Here is a 14,713-nt window from a genome sequence, read left to right as displayed (position 1 = left end):
CAAGCGTTAACAATTTTGATCGTTTAATGTGTTAAGAATTTTCATGTTCAGACCTATATTCCTAAACAAATAACAAATGTTCAGTTACTGGTTCTTGAACAAATAAATAATGTTCAGGCTTGCGTTTCTGAATTTTGGTCATATGTTCAGGAGTTCAGTCTCGAAAAAATAACGAACATATTTTATTATTTTTGCCTTTTTTTTTTTTTTTTTTTGAGAAACTAACCCTTACAAGGTCAATCTCTTCTAAACTAAGAACAACATCAAAGCTATAAATCTCATCTAAGGTTTTATTGTTGTACTCCTCTCGTCTTATAGAGTTGTGATTATTAAAAAAACTTTCACTCATTATCATTGCTGGAGAAGTGTAGGTAGTTAAATGGTTGCCACTGTTACCGCCGAAATATTACCACCAAAGGATTTTCAAGGTTTGGAGGGTAGGTAAGTTTTGAAGGTGAGATTTGGGGAAGATGGATGTGTGGTGATGGAGGTGAGTTCTCTCATAAACTTTAATTCCTGATGTAGTGAATGTGTAGGTTTAATTATGAGATGGGGTGTTTCAAAATTAATGATGTCTTTTTTAGTAATTTTATTTGAGGTTATTATTATAATAAAAAAAAGTTAAAAATTGAGGGATCCAAAATAATTTATGGAGCGCTAATAATAGCACTAGGAATGTAATCGAATTAAATCTCAGGGAGTGTCAGTGTAATTTATCTTTATTTTTACTTTTTTTTGGCACTGTGAAAAGGTAATATATATGTTTATATAGATGTTACCATAGTGATCCCTTCATTCATTAAGCATTAAGGTCATGTTTGTTTGGGCGCTTGGAGGGTGGAATTGGATTATAAGATAGCTGTTGGATATATGAATCCATGTTTGGTTCAGTTTTGGAGCTCTTGGACTAGTACTCCAATGGTATTCATAATACCGAATTAGTATAGTTATGGGAGAGGTGGGATTGAGAAAATAGTCTAATGGATTAGAGTGCAACTGGCTTTTTTTTTTTTTTTTTTTTTTTACCAAGTGTACCTGTTTGTTTTGATATTTATTTTAAAAAAAATTAATATAGAAATAATGTTTTTATTTATTTTATATAAAAATAATTTAATAATTCCATCACTAATCATCTTTTACGTTATCATCAAAACAAATACACTTTTACTTAATTCTCTCACTAATGATTTTTATATTAACAATTTTTTCATTAATCATCTCCTTACTAACAATTTCATCCAACTTAATCCGTCAAACAAACATTATCCCAGCGAGTTAGACAGCTGCTTAGGTGGGGCTCATATTTCAGAAAGACTCCAAACTAAATATCAAAAAATCCACGAAATCCCAAAAATAGCTGGGCATGTCCGGGGATACTTTATAAGCTTGTGTTATTGGTTACGTGATGTTTTAAATTAATGATATAACCAAAAAATTTATAAATTAGTTTATTTTATTTATTTTTTTGTTAAATAATTATATGATATTAAATGACTCAATTAATATTTTATATAATTTTTTAGTTATCAAGAAAACTCACAAAAATGTCACATAATAATAAAAAATATTTGAAAATTTCATAAATCTTTCATAATTTAATTTTTAATTAGTTAAACATCTAATAACACCACTCTTATCACATGATTATAAATATATTTTTAAATGTAAAATATGAGTCTCTAATATTGTTGCATAATAATATAACTTAATAATTGTCAATGTATACTGATATTTTTTCTGGGGTAAGTATTGTACGTATATATAGGAATATTTTCTCTTATCTTATCATATTGTGACGGGTTATCAACTCCTATCAATCAACCTTGGCAAAAAAATAATTTGGGTCTTTCTTGTTTTTGTTTTCTTATTTTTTTATTTATTTTTTTCGATAATTAATTATTTGGATCAGTTTGTGTGCACTTTGACTAATCGTTAGAAGATCAATCTCACCGTCCACTAGCAAAAATCCTAATTAAATTCAAAGTAAAATTTTGTATAAACTGACCCAATAAAAAAATTGATAACTCTAGTCTTTAATTTCTTTTGAAAAAAAAAAGAAAAAAAAGGATAGCACCTAGGCCTCTATGTTTTGAGAGGTGTCATGACTAGACTAATAGTGAGGAAGGGTTAACAATTATCATGTCTATTTTCAAAATGGACCTCAGGATTCATAATACATCAGGACTATAATGCTGTGTTTGGTTGGGAGATTTGGAGAGGGATTTAGAAAGGGAAAAGGAAAAGGTGTGTGAAACTAAGTGAAATGTAGGTATATTTTATTCACATTTCACCTAACTTTTCCATTTCCCTTTCCAAATCACTCCTCAAATCCCCCAACTAAACACAACATAAAGGGCCTTGAATGAGGGGACTATTAGTGACCTAAGGCCACGTTTGTTTGACAGATTAGGTTAGATGAGATTATTAGTAAAAGGATTGTTAGTGAATAGATTGTTAATGTGTGGATTGTTAGTGAAGGGATTAAGTAAAAGTATGTTTGTTTTGATAATAATATGAGAGATGATTAGTGATGGGATTGTTAAATTATTTTTATATAAAATAAATAAATAAAATATTTCTATATTAAAAAAAACTAAAACAAATATTAAAACAAATAAGTGCACTTGGTAAAAAAAAAATTAAATTTTTTTTTTTATATATAAAATAGACTCAATCCCCTCACAATTTTTCTAATCCCACCTAAAATTCACCCAAACTAATCTCTCTACAGTGGGGGATTACTAAGCTCTCTTCACTACTAATCATATGACATTTTATTGCATCCAAACAAGGGTTTAGTGGATCCCACAGATTGGTAATCCAATCCACCCTCCCAAACCTCCAATCAAACATGGCCTAAGAGAGGTGGTATTCAAAAATGAATCCCTGAGGACTACGGATTAATTGACTATTTTACCCTTATGTTTATTGCTAAATTTGTTACTATGATATTCACCTTCAACATTTATTAGTAGTCCAATGATAATAATGCCAGAAATTTTTGTCTAGAAATTTTTAACTTTATCCAGAAATTTTTGAAGCTAAAATTTGATAATAATGTAAAGGGTATTTGTGAAATTTTACATGGTTAATCCTACTTCTATCTCTCAAAACAAACATGGTTATCAAACAAACATAATTTTTCTTAATCTCCTCACTAGCAGTCCCCTCACTAAAAATCCCTTCCATTCTACCTCTGAAAATAAATGGGCCCCTAGGAGGTTTCGAATATAAAACCTAGAGAAGAACAAACTCTTAAGTTTCAAATCTACACCACTAGGCCAACCTTTAAGGTTTAGATTAGGGTCTTTCTAAAGAACAATAATATAAAATAATTATATTATGTTCATTCTTTTTTATGTTATCACAAAAATAATAATTGATGTGATGACCTATTAAACCAATATAATTATAATGTAATAACAATAATGTTCCTTTTAAATTAAAGAAATATATAAATGTGCAAAGAAAACTTAAGATGTAACCCAAATTTATGGTAAGTGTGATTGTTAGCACCATAAATCTGCAATTTTATTATTATTTATTTTTTATATAATTGTAGGACACGTGGCATCCTCTTATTCATTTGGAAGTTAAAAGAAGTTATGGAGATGATGGAGTTATGAAGGACAAAGTGGATGAGTGGAATGACACATGGCAAGACAAGAATGAAGATAGAAGAAATGGGTAGTTACTAAGTGTAGACGTCCCCGAACGCCCCGGGAGGGAATCCCCCGTTTTGTTTATATGGGCTCACTATAGTTCGGACTCAGATTGTCACGGTTCTTAATCTGATCTTGCAAAGTACAGTGCAAGACTGCTAAATCACTAAAGAGTCCAAATCCGGTAAATCGTTTTTTGGAAAACAGATTTTTTAGAAAGAAGTGCCAAACATGGACTGCTTTGCCAGATACAGAGTCACTACCTAAATGTTTTATTTTTGAGAAATTTAGGAAACCCTGACTCGTTGCCTAAGGTCACATGTCCGTCATCACCAAAGTTGCCTCGGCTCGGGAACTTGGGTACGATTGGGGAAGGTCAGCTATAAGCACCCCCGCTCGTCCGATCAAAGATCGGCCTCTACTAACCATGATAACTAGTTTTGAAAACATTACGCATTCTTAGTCCGACTAATTAGCTAATCTTACTATGTGATGCGCACAACACAAAAGTATAGACTAGATCGCCTAATTTGGAACAAAGCATAGCATATCCGTTGTTTGGAAATGGTTTGAGGTTTGCTACTTGCAAGTAAACTAAAATACAGATTTCAACGAATTATTCCAATTCAAACAATCCAACCTTCACCCACAGGCATTCAGGCAGTAAATCAACTAAGCAGTTAGCCTCATGGCAAGCATGCTTTCATGTTAACATTCACACTCATGCGAGATGCTAAAGTATAAACACTCACCTAGTACTCCAAGCCAAATCAAGGAACATGCTAGTAATCAAATGTATGATCCAAGTCCATGTTAAGATGGCTAATGCATCGCAGGCAAAATGCAGCTAGAATAGGCTCGGCTAATCTATGGATGGCATGTGAAATGCAACAGATAACATGTATTCAAGTTAGATTTGAAATACTATGCAGTTAGTATGATGCGCCGAGCCCGGTGCATGCAATACGAATGAATGGATGCACGCATGCATAGCATAAGGATGCTAATTGAAATATGCCCTAATTCTAACCATCGTAAGCGGTTAAATAAAAGGGAGAAAGAAGTGGGAGTTGGAAGACATGCATCACACACACGCATGCTTATTACACAATTCGCCCTCTCTCGGAGGGACCAAAAGAATAATACAAATTTAACTAACTAACAAGCTAATTAAATAGTTACAGACCACTTAATTAGCTAAGCAAATTAACTAAGCTAATAAAGCGGTAAAACAGCCTCGGGAAGAGGGTTCAATGCATGCGTGCTCGGCTCCGCTCGAAAATCCACCACCATGCACAAGCTGCTTCTATTTTCACTGTTTTATGCCTCTGAAAATTGCACAAGTCCCAAGGAACACTCTATGAACACCGTGGGATGCCATCGGCCATAAGGGATGGTCACCGACCATGGGAAAGTGGTTATCGACCATTGGTATAGCTCTCGACCAAAGATATTTAGTCGGTCGGCACTGAGAATGATCGATTGACCATATTTTCCTGCAGAATCCTATTTTGATAGTAGCAGAGGGCAAACAAGGCATAGCAATGCATTTCAAAGTGAATGTTTGCACCACCACACTCCTTATCATATTCATGACTCAAAGGAGGATGGCCCTCGACTCTCGGATCACCAATCACGCATTTCAATGCATGATGGTTCGAGGTGTCAAGTTATGCTTTTTGATGTCAAATGAAATGCACACAAACACCTAAGGGGCCCAACCTCTATCATGAGGATTCAAGAGGCAAGGCATGCATGCCAAATGCAACCTAAGCATGCGAGCTAAGTATATAATATGAGGATGGTGGCAAGTATGCAAATATGCAATGTGCACTAGGCACACAACCTAAGCAAACAAGCATGCGAGGCATGTAACAACTATGCAAGCTAACAAGCATGCAAGATGTAATTTAAACATGCAAGTATGCAAGACATATGACAACATGTTAAACAACTTGACCAAAGATGCATACCAAATGCGCAATTAAACATGCAACAACATGTGATAGGCCAAGCATGCAACAACACACAAGGCGAGCATGTGACAACATGCAGAAGATGGTCTTAAACTAATTTGGACAGGTCTCAAATAAGCCCCAAACAGTGGCCAAATGCCAAGGAAATGAAGGCTAATGCACATACAAACATGCATGCACACATAGTCCAATACTTAAGCATCAAAGAAGCAACTTTTAAGCACAATTAAAAGGGTTAAGCATGGACAAATGTCATATATTATAAGCTTTGAAAATCATGTTAAGGATGGTGCCAAACCAATTAAACAAAGTAAACAAAGCATATAACCAAGCCTAAGGCCTAAGGCTAACCCAAGGGATCAAACCATGGCCATGCAAGGTGAGTCCCGAACGGTCGAGGGGACTCAAAACAGTCCCAATGTAGGTCGAGACAAGGCCCAAAACACACTTAGATGTCATCTAAATGGCCTAAGTCTAAAGGCATGCAAAATGACCCAAACATGGAGCATAAAACACAAACCTTTTGAAACATCAAAGGAGCCATAAATGCAAGTATAAAAGCATGCTATATAGACTGAAATGTCATGGTAAGTGGTTCCAAACCACTGAAATGATGCAAGGAGAGCATGCTAGAGGGGCCAATACTCAAAGCCTACAGGGGAGATTGCATGGTAGCTATACAAGGCAAGTCATGGATGACCCAAACGACCAAAATCAAACCTCAAGCACACTAAAACATGCATAAAATCTTCACAAAGCTAAGCCAAAATCATGCTAAAAACAAGGCTCAAAGCACATAGCATATTAAGGCAATTTCATGGCATTACAAGACAAGTATGCAAGGCATGAATGGTGTGTCTAAACCAACTTAAAACAGTGCTATATCATGACAAAATAAACAAAAATATGCATTGAAAAGAAGCTAATCAAAGCTAAGCATACAAGCTACAACACAAGCCATTTGTGTGAGCATCAAAGGCAATATGGAGAGGGGATGACCCTCTCCCATTTAGGACCTCAAAACCACCTCTCCACCACTGAAAATCCTCTGGATTTCAGTGGTAGAGAGGTCATGCAAAGCTCAAAGAAAGGGCCAAAATAGATGGTCTTAAACAAGGCCTAACAAGGCCTTGGAGGGGGGAAACAACCCCAAACCTCAAAGCAACCTTAAACAAAGTTTTAAAACTAACAAAATCAGAACTTTTATATGTTATACACTAAGCTCAAAAATAGATGTAAGATAGGTTAAAAGCTAGTGCAAGAATGAAGAATAAAGGGGTAAGATTCTTACCCTTGTAGACCTCTTCAAGAATGGAGCTCCAGCAGCCTTTCCAAGCTTAAATCCACTCAAAAACCTTAACAACAACCTTTTGGCACTTCAGCAACCAAGGTAAGGTGTAATACTAGGTGTTTATGCACAAAAGTAAGAACAAAACACACTTAAACACACACAAAGGCAAAAAGAGAGGGAGACATAGAGATAGATAGATACACTATTTCTAACCCTAATCCAGACCTCTGGAGCTCAACTTCTAACCCTTGAGGAGGGAGGAGAAGCCCTCCCTTTATAGAGGTTCACTCTTGCAAAGCTTACAAAACAAGCTAAGCAAGAGGGAAATCCCTCCACACACATGTATAGAGGGGGTGCAAAGTGGATGCCAGCTATCACAGCTGGCATAAAATATCTGCCAAAAGCAGATAAACAGTGATCGGCCAGGCAAAAATGACAAATTGACCAAAACAATGGTCGGCCGACCATAAAGAGTGCCGACCGGCCATAACCAATGGCCGGTAGCAATAAAACAGGACCGGTGGCCTCGAGCCATGGCCGGTGAGGTGTGGGGATGGCCAACAAGTCATTTCCCACCCTCAGAAGCAAAACAACAAGTGTTTGGTGTAAAACCAAACACAAAACAGGCAAGTCGAGAGGTCTTGAGGCAAGGCGCGTGGCCAAGACCTCCGAGAACTCAGGACGAACACAAACATGGATGATCACCGAGTGTTCAAACGGTGACGTCCAAGTCTTGAGGACGGTCAAAAATGGGGTGTCTACACTAAGTAGTTATTGCTGTATTTTTTTCTCTATAAATAGCCATTAATGGCTATATTATAAAGATCCAGAATTCATAATTAAAGATAATTGATTTCAATATTTCTTGTCATTTTCCTTATCTTAGGAGTAGTTTAACATAGATTTATATTTCGAAGCATTTATTTTCAGTATTTCCATTTCGAAGCATTTTATGCATTTCCTTTCGAAGCATAGGAGTAGAGGTAAGTAATTATTACTTTGATTGTTCACTCAATCGTCTTTCTGTGTCCCTCTTTCTTCTTTTACTTTTTCTTTTCACTACACTTTGGCAATTTTGAAGTCCTCTTTGTTAGGGCAAAAGAACCGTCAACGCAATCGCTTGATAATTGGCTTGAATTTAATCTGTAAGGATTTTTCAATCCTTGCTGGCACCCTCGCATTTATGATATTTTCCTTCGTAGGAAAAATAAGCCAACAATTTTTGGCACGCCCGGTGGGACGTCAAGTGTAATAAATGAAAAATGAATTGGATTTGTCCATTTCAAATAGCCTAGATGAAATTTATTGGCGTAAACAAGAAATTTTGGATCTTCAAGAAGATATCCATTTTCTCGATGAAATAAATTTTCATCCCTTACAATATTATTTGGTGGAAGAAAAAAGACACAATTTAATTGGAGAAATTCATCAACTTGATATGGAAATTTGCCAATAGAATGATGAGTTATCAACTCTCACTACCAAGTCTTTAACTGAGGCCTTAATGGCCGGAATTGGTGAATTTTTTCAGAATTTTTCCATGGTTAAAAATAGCAAAAGCAAAGAGTTGATTTCATCAATGGCTCGGGGGGTTCAAGAATCCATTTTTAAAAAGCCAAATTATGAAATTAACATAACGAAAGAGCATGTTCTTGAGCCAAATTTGGCTAAGAATGATGTTCCATGCATGGCTCAGGGGGTCTCAAAACCAATTTTTAGATAGTGAAGTCATGAAAATAACATATCTATGGGTGATTTTCATAAGCCATTAATGGCTAACATAGAAAAACAACCCACTTTACCAAATAATTATGAAAATCTATTTGGCAAAAGTCATGTTTTTAAAACAAACATGGTCAAAAATAATGAACAAGCCACTGTTCATGAATTCAAATTTTTTGATATTTTTCAAAATGTCAAAAAGTATGAATTTTCATGTTACACTATACCATGACTTTTGTTGTTCGAAATCCATTTTGACTTTGTGGATCACATCAAATGTTGACTTTGATGGAATGGCTAACAAATAATATTTTGTTATTGCATTATATTGGGCCAAAAATACGGTTATTAGTTGATCCATAAAACCATCACCATTTGATTTTGTGGTTACCTTCGAAGCATGTCCCAAGACACTTCGAAACATGTTATTCATCGAAATATCATTTTATAGCCATTAACGGCTGGTTAAAATGTCAAACTTGTAATCCAACTCTTTGGATTTAGTTCGAAGAGATGTCATAAGCACTTTCGAAGAACGACTTTGATCCTTTAGTAATATATGTGACTTTCGAATGGTAGTTTTGTCATCAATAAACATTTTCGAAATGCAACATGAGAAGAGAAAGCTTTCGAAATGTGTACCTCTCTTCAAATATATGTAAAATGGCAATTAATTAATTGTCAAATAATGCCTATTTTTGGCATGATAATTACTGGCTTTACTGATAAACATTTTTATAGCCATTTGTTACATGAAAATGTAACTAGTATTCTACAAAAATTGGTTTGAAGAACAACGATTTTGGTGTTTTCAAAGAATTAATAATTGGTTCGAAGCACAAAATTAATATTTTCATTAATTATGTGTGAACCAGAACATATAAGATTTGAATAATCACAATGTTGGCAAAAAACAGCTTCGAAAGCCATTTTGCCATAAGTTGCTTCGAAAGCCGTTTTGCCATAATTTTGTAAGCTTCGAAGCACTCTATCTTGCATTAACAACAGCTTCGAAGAAATAATAGTGGTGGTTGTGAACCTTCGAAACTTTGCCGAGTATTTTCGAGGATGTAATTCGTCCTTTGTCGGCTCCATCGACCTTCGAAGAATGATTTTGGTCCTTTATACCACTTTCGAAGCTTGTTACTAGTCATAATTCGAGTCATCTAGTTATAATTTCATACTCATTCGAAGCACTTTATTGGTGTTGTTACATCATTTGAAGCACTTTGCTGCTTAGGTTAGTCATGTGCTTAGTTTGGCCCTTCAAAAATTCAAGTAAACATCATTTTTAAGGGCCGCGGGGGGTAATATTAGCACCATAAATCTGCAATTTTATTATTATTTATTTTTTATATAATTGTAGGACACATGGCATCCTCTTATTCATTTGGAAGTTAAAAGAAGTTATGGAGATGATGGAGAATATGAAGGACAAAGTGGATGAGTGGAAGGACACATGGCAAGACAAGAATGAAGATGGAAGAAATGGGTAGTTACTAAGTAGTTATTGCTGTATTTTTTCCTCTATAAATAGCCATTAATGGCTACATTGTAAAGATCCAGAATTCATAATCAAAGACAATTGATTTCAATATTTCTTGTCATTTTCCTTATTTTAGGAGTAGTTTAACATAGATTTATATTTCGAAACATTTATTTTCAGCATTTCCATTTCGAAGCATTTTATGTACTTCCTTTCGAAGCATAGGAGTAGAGGTAAGTAATTATTACTTTGATTGTTCACTCAATCGTCTTTCTGCATCCCCCTTTCTTCTTTTACTTTTTCTTTTCTCTACACTTTAGCAATTTTGATGTCCTCTTTGTTGAGGCAAAAGAACCGTCAACACAATCGCTTAATAATTGGCTTGAATTTAATCTGTAAGGATTTTTTAATCCTTACTGGCACACTCACATTTATGATATTTTCCTTCGTAGAAAAAATAAGCCAACAGTGATGGACATTACATCCAAATTAAATTTGGATCACATAATTTTTTTGAATGAATGTTTACGTGTGTGACACAATGAAACTTACGATCATGGTGGCTAGTTTTCTTGCATTGACCACAACTACAATTGAGAAGACTCCAATTACAATTTTGGACAAGTTCGTGGGCTCAAAAACAGATTTGAGAACGTTAGATTGGCATTGCTTTCATGAATGTTTTTATTTGTACGAGGATCTTAATAAAATATATTTTTTCTATCTCTATTAAATCCTTTATTTTAGAATAATCAATCTATGTTAAATATTAAGTTTTAATAATTTTTATTTGTATTAAATACCAGAAAATACAAAACACATGGAGCGTAATATTTTGGCTAAATTGGGACTAGTGTTCTAAGACCATTCTCATTGTGGCTAATGTTCTAAGTGATCACAACTAGATTTGAGTTTTATGTGTTGTTCTTTAATTTTCATTGACTTGAAATTTTTTAAAATTTCACGTGAAACCCATTATTTTATGTTTTATAATAAGAAAATCAGATAAAATATTAATTTCAGATAATATTTTCTTTAAAAAAAAATTATACTCAACATCACACCCCGCAACTGATTAAGACCGAAATGTACATCATTGAGGCCGTTAATTAGAATCTCTTAACTTCACTTGTTGGTCAAACTGTATATTTTATGTGTGTGTTGAGTGTCAATCAGGTTGTACATCGTCAGAGCATAAAATGAGCAAAAAGCCAGAATTTGGGCAGAGTTGACTTTCCCGCACGTGCGTTGACTTTTTCCGCACGTGCGTTGACTTTCCCGCACGTGCGTTGACTTTTTCTGGGAAAGTCAAACCGACGTTTTAAACCTGTTTGGACGAGATTGGAAGGATAAAAAGAGAAGAAAAAGGCTGGATTAGGGTTCTGAAATTGTTTTGACCTAAAGAGGGAGGCTAGGGTTTGCAAAAGAGGAAGAAACAAGAAGCTTCAAATATGTCTCCCATGGTTGTTCCTTCTCCATCTACCTCTTCCCACTCCTCCATGAGTGGCTAGTCTCCTTTTCTAGGGTTTTGAAGAAACCCTAGCCATGTAATAGGTTTTTCTTTTTTTGATTTTATATTATGTAAAGGTTTGAACCATTGTATGGTGTTTTAGAAATTCCTTATATATAATTTTCATTATCTTTTCAAATATTTGACTTTCTGTGATTATTGAATATTATCCATACATGAGTTTTCTATTCCTTCACATTCAAGGTATGGGACGAACCATGCTACGAGGAACGAGTCGTATCACTACCCTAGTTTAGAGTGAACGATTCGTATTACTTGAGATGGTTCGTGCTCGTACATTGAATGTGATGATCTTCTTGTTAAATGCTTTGAGCTTGTAGTTGTGAAGCATTAATTCGTTCAAACCATAGCATAATTAATTTCAATTGGAAACCTTAATTATGTGGTTAGTGGTGAATTCTCTACCCTAAGATTTTTCCCCAATTTAGTAAATCCAATTTCATTTATTATTGATAATTTAATTCCTTAGTTTAATTTATTTGTTATTAAATTAGGTTATGATCATTCAATCTTTTTATCAAAATTAATTTAGGAATTTAACAATTAAATTAGTTTAATTTCACAATAGTCCCTGTGGATCGATACCTGGACTTGCCATTATTCTGATAGAATTTGGTATAGTTTAGTATTTAATTATGCTATGGTTTGAACGAATTAATGCTTCACAACTACAAGCTCAAAGCATTTAACAAGAAGATCATCACATTCAATGTACGAGCACGAACCATCTCAAGTAATACGAATCGTTCACTCTAAACTAGGGTAGTGATACGACTCGTTCCTCGTAGCATGGTTCGTCCCATACCTTGAATGTGAAGGAATAGAAAACTCATGTATGGATATGTAGACACCCCATTTTTGACCGTCCTCAAGACTTGGACGTCACTGTTTGAACACTCGGTGATTATCCTTGTTTGTGTTCGTTTGGAGTTCCCGGAGGCCTCGGCTCGCGCGCCTTGTCTCAGGATCTCCGAACTCGACCGTTTAGTGTCTGGTTTTGCACCAAACATTTTCCTTATTTTAGGAGTAGTTTAACATAGATTTATATTTCGAAACATTTATTTTCAGCATTTCCATTTCGAAGCATTTTATGTACTTCCTTTCGAAGCATAGGAGTAGAGGTAAGTAATTATTACTTTGATTGTTCACTCAATCGTCTTTCTGCATCCCCCTTTCTTCTTTTACTTTTTCTTTTCTCTACACTTTAGCAATTTTGATGTCCTCTTTGTTGAGGCAAAAGAACCGTCAACACAATCGCTTAATAATTGGCTTGAATTTAATCTGTAAGGATTTTTTAATCCTTACTGGCACACTCACATTTATGATATTTTCCTTCGTAGAAAAAATAAGCCAACAGTGATGGACATTACATCCAAATTAAATTTGGATCACATAATTTTTTTGAATGAATGTTTACGTGTGTGACACAATGAAACTTACGATCATGGTGGCTAGTTTTCTTGCATTGACCACAACTACAATTGAGAAGACTCCAATTACAATTTTGGACAAGTTCGTGGGCTCAAAAACAGATTTGAGAACGTTAGATTGGCATTGCTTTCATGAATGTTTTTATTTGTACGAGGATCTTAATAAAATATATTTTTTCTATCTCTATTAAATCCTTTATTTTAGAATAATCAATCTATGTTAAATATTAAGTTTTAATAATTTTTATTTGTATTAAATACCAGAAAATACAAAACACATGGAGCGTAATATTTTGGCTAAATTGGGACTAGTGTTCTAAGACCATTCTCATTGTGGCTAATGTTCTAAGTGATCACAACTAGATTTGAGTTTTATGTGTTGTTCTTTAATTTTCATTGACTTGAAATTTTTTAAAATTTCACGTGAAACCCATTATTTTATGTTTTATAATAAGAAAATCAGATAAAATATTAATTTCAGATAATATTTTCTTTAAAAAAAAATTATACTCAACATCACACCCCGCAACTGATTAAGACCGAAATGTACATCATTGAGGCCGTTAATTAGAATCTCTTAACTTCACTTGTTGGTCAAACTGTATATTTTATGTGTGTGTTGAGTGTCAATCAGGTTGTACATCGTCAGAGCATAAAATGAGCAAAAAGCCAGAATTTGGGCAGAGTTGACTTTCCCGCACGTGCGTTGACTTTTTCCGCACGTGCGTTGACTTTCCCGCACGTGCGTTGACTTTTTCTGGGAAAGTCAAACCGACGTTTTAAACCTGTTTGGACGAGATTGGAAGGATAAAAAGAGAAGAAAAAGGCTGGATTAGGGTTCTGAAATTGTTTTGACCTAAAGAGGGAGGCTAGGGTTTGCAAAAGAGGAAGAAACAAGAAGCTTCAAATATGTCTCCCATGGTTGTTCCTTCTCCATCTACCTCTTCCCACTCCTCCATGAGTGGCTAGTCTCCTTTTCTAGGGTTTTGAAGAAACCCTAGCCATGTAATAGGTTTTTCTTTTTTTGATTTTATATTATGTAAAGGTTTGAACCATTGTATGGTGTTTTAGAAATTCCTTATATATAATTTTCATTATCTTTTCAAATATTTGACTTTCTGTGATTATTGAATATTATCCATACATGAGTTTTCTATTCCTTCACATTCAAGGTATGGGACGAACCATGCTACGAGGAACGAGTCGTATCACTACCCTAGTTTAGAGTGAACGATTCGTATTACTTGAGATGGTTCGTGCTCGTACATTGAATGTGATGATCTTCTTGTTAAATGCTTTGAGCTTGTAGTTGTGAAGCATTAATTCGTTCAAACCATAGCATAATTAATTTCAATTGGAAACCTTAATTATGTGGTTAGTGGTGAATTCTCTACCCTAAGATTTTTCCCCAATTTAGTAAATCCAATTTCATTTATTATTGATAATTTAATTCCTTAGTTTAATTTATTTGTTATTAAATTAGGTTATGATCATTCAATCTTTTTATCAAAATTAATTTAGGAATTTAACAATTAAATTAGTTTAATTTCACAATAGTCCCTGTGGATCGATACCTGGACTTGCCATTATTCTGATAGAATTTGGTATAGTTTAG

The sequence above is a fragment of the Camellia sinensis genome, chromosome 8 (genome assembly GCF_055761805.1).
Source record: "Camellia sinensis isolate YWXY chromosome 8, ASM5576180v1, whole genome shotgun sequence".
Classification (NCBI taxonomy): domain Eukaryota; kingdom Viridiplantae; phylum Streptophyta; class Magnoliopsida; order Ericales; family Theaceae; genus Camellia; species Camellia sinensis.
This window is presented reverse-complemented; position numbering follows the sequence as displayed.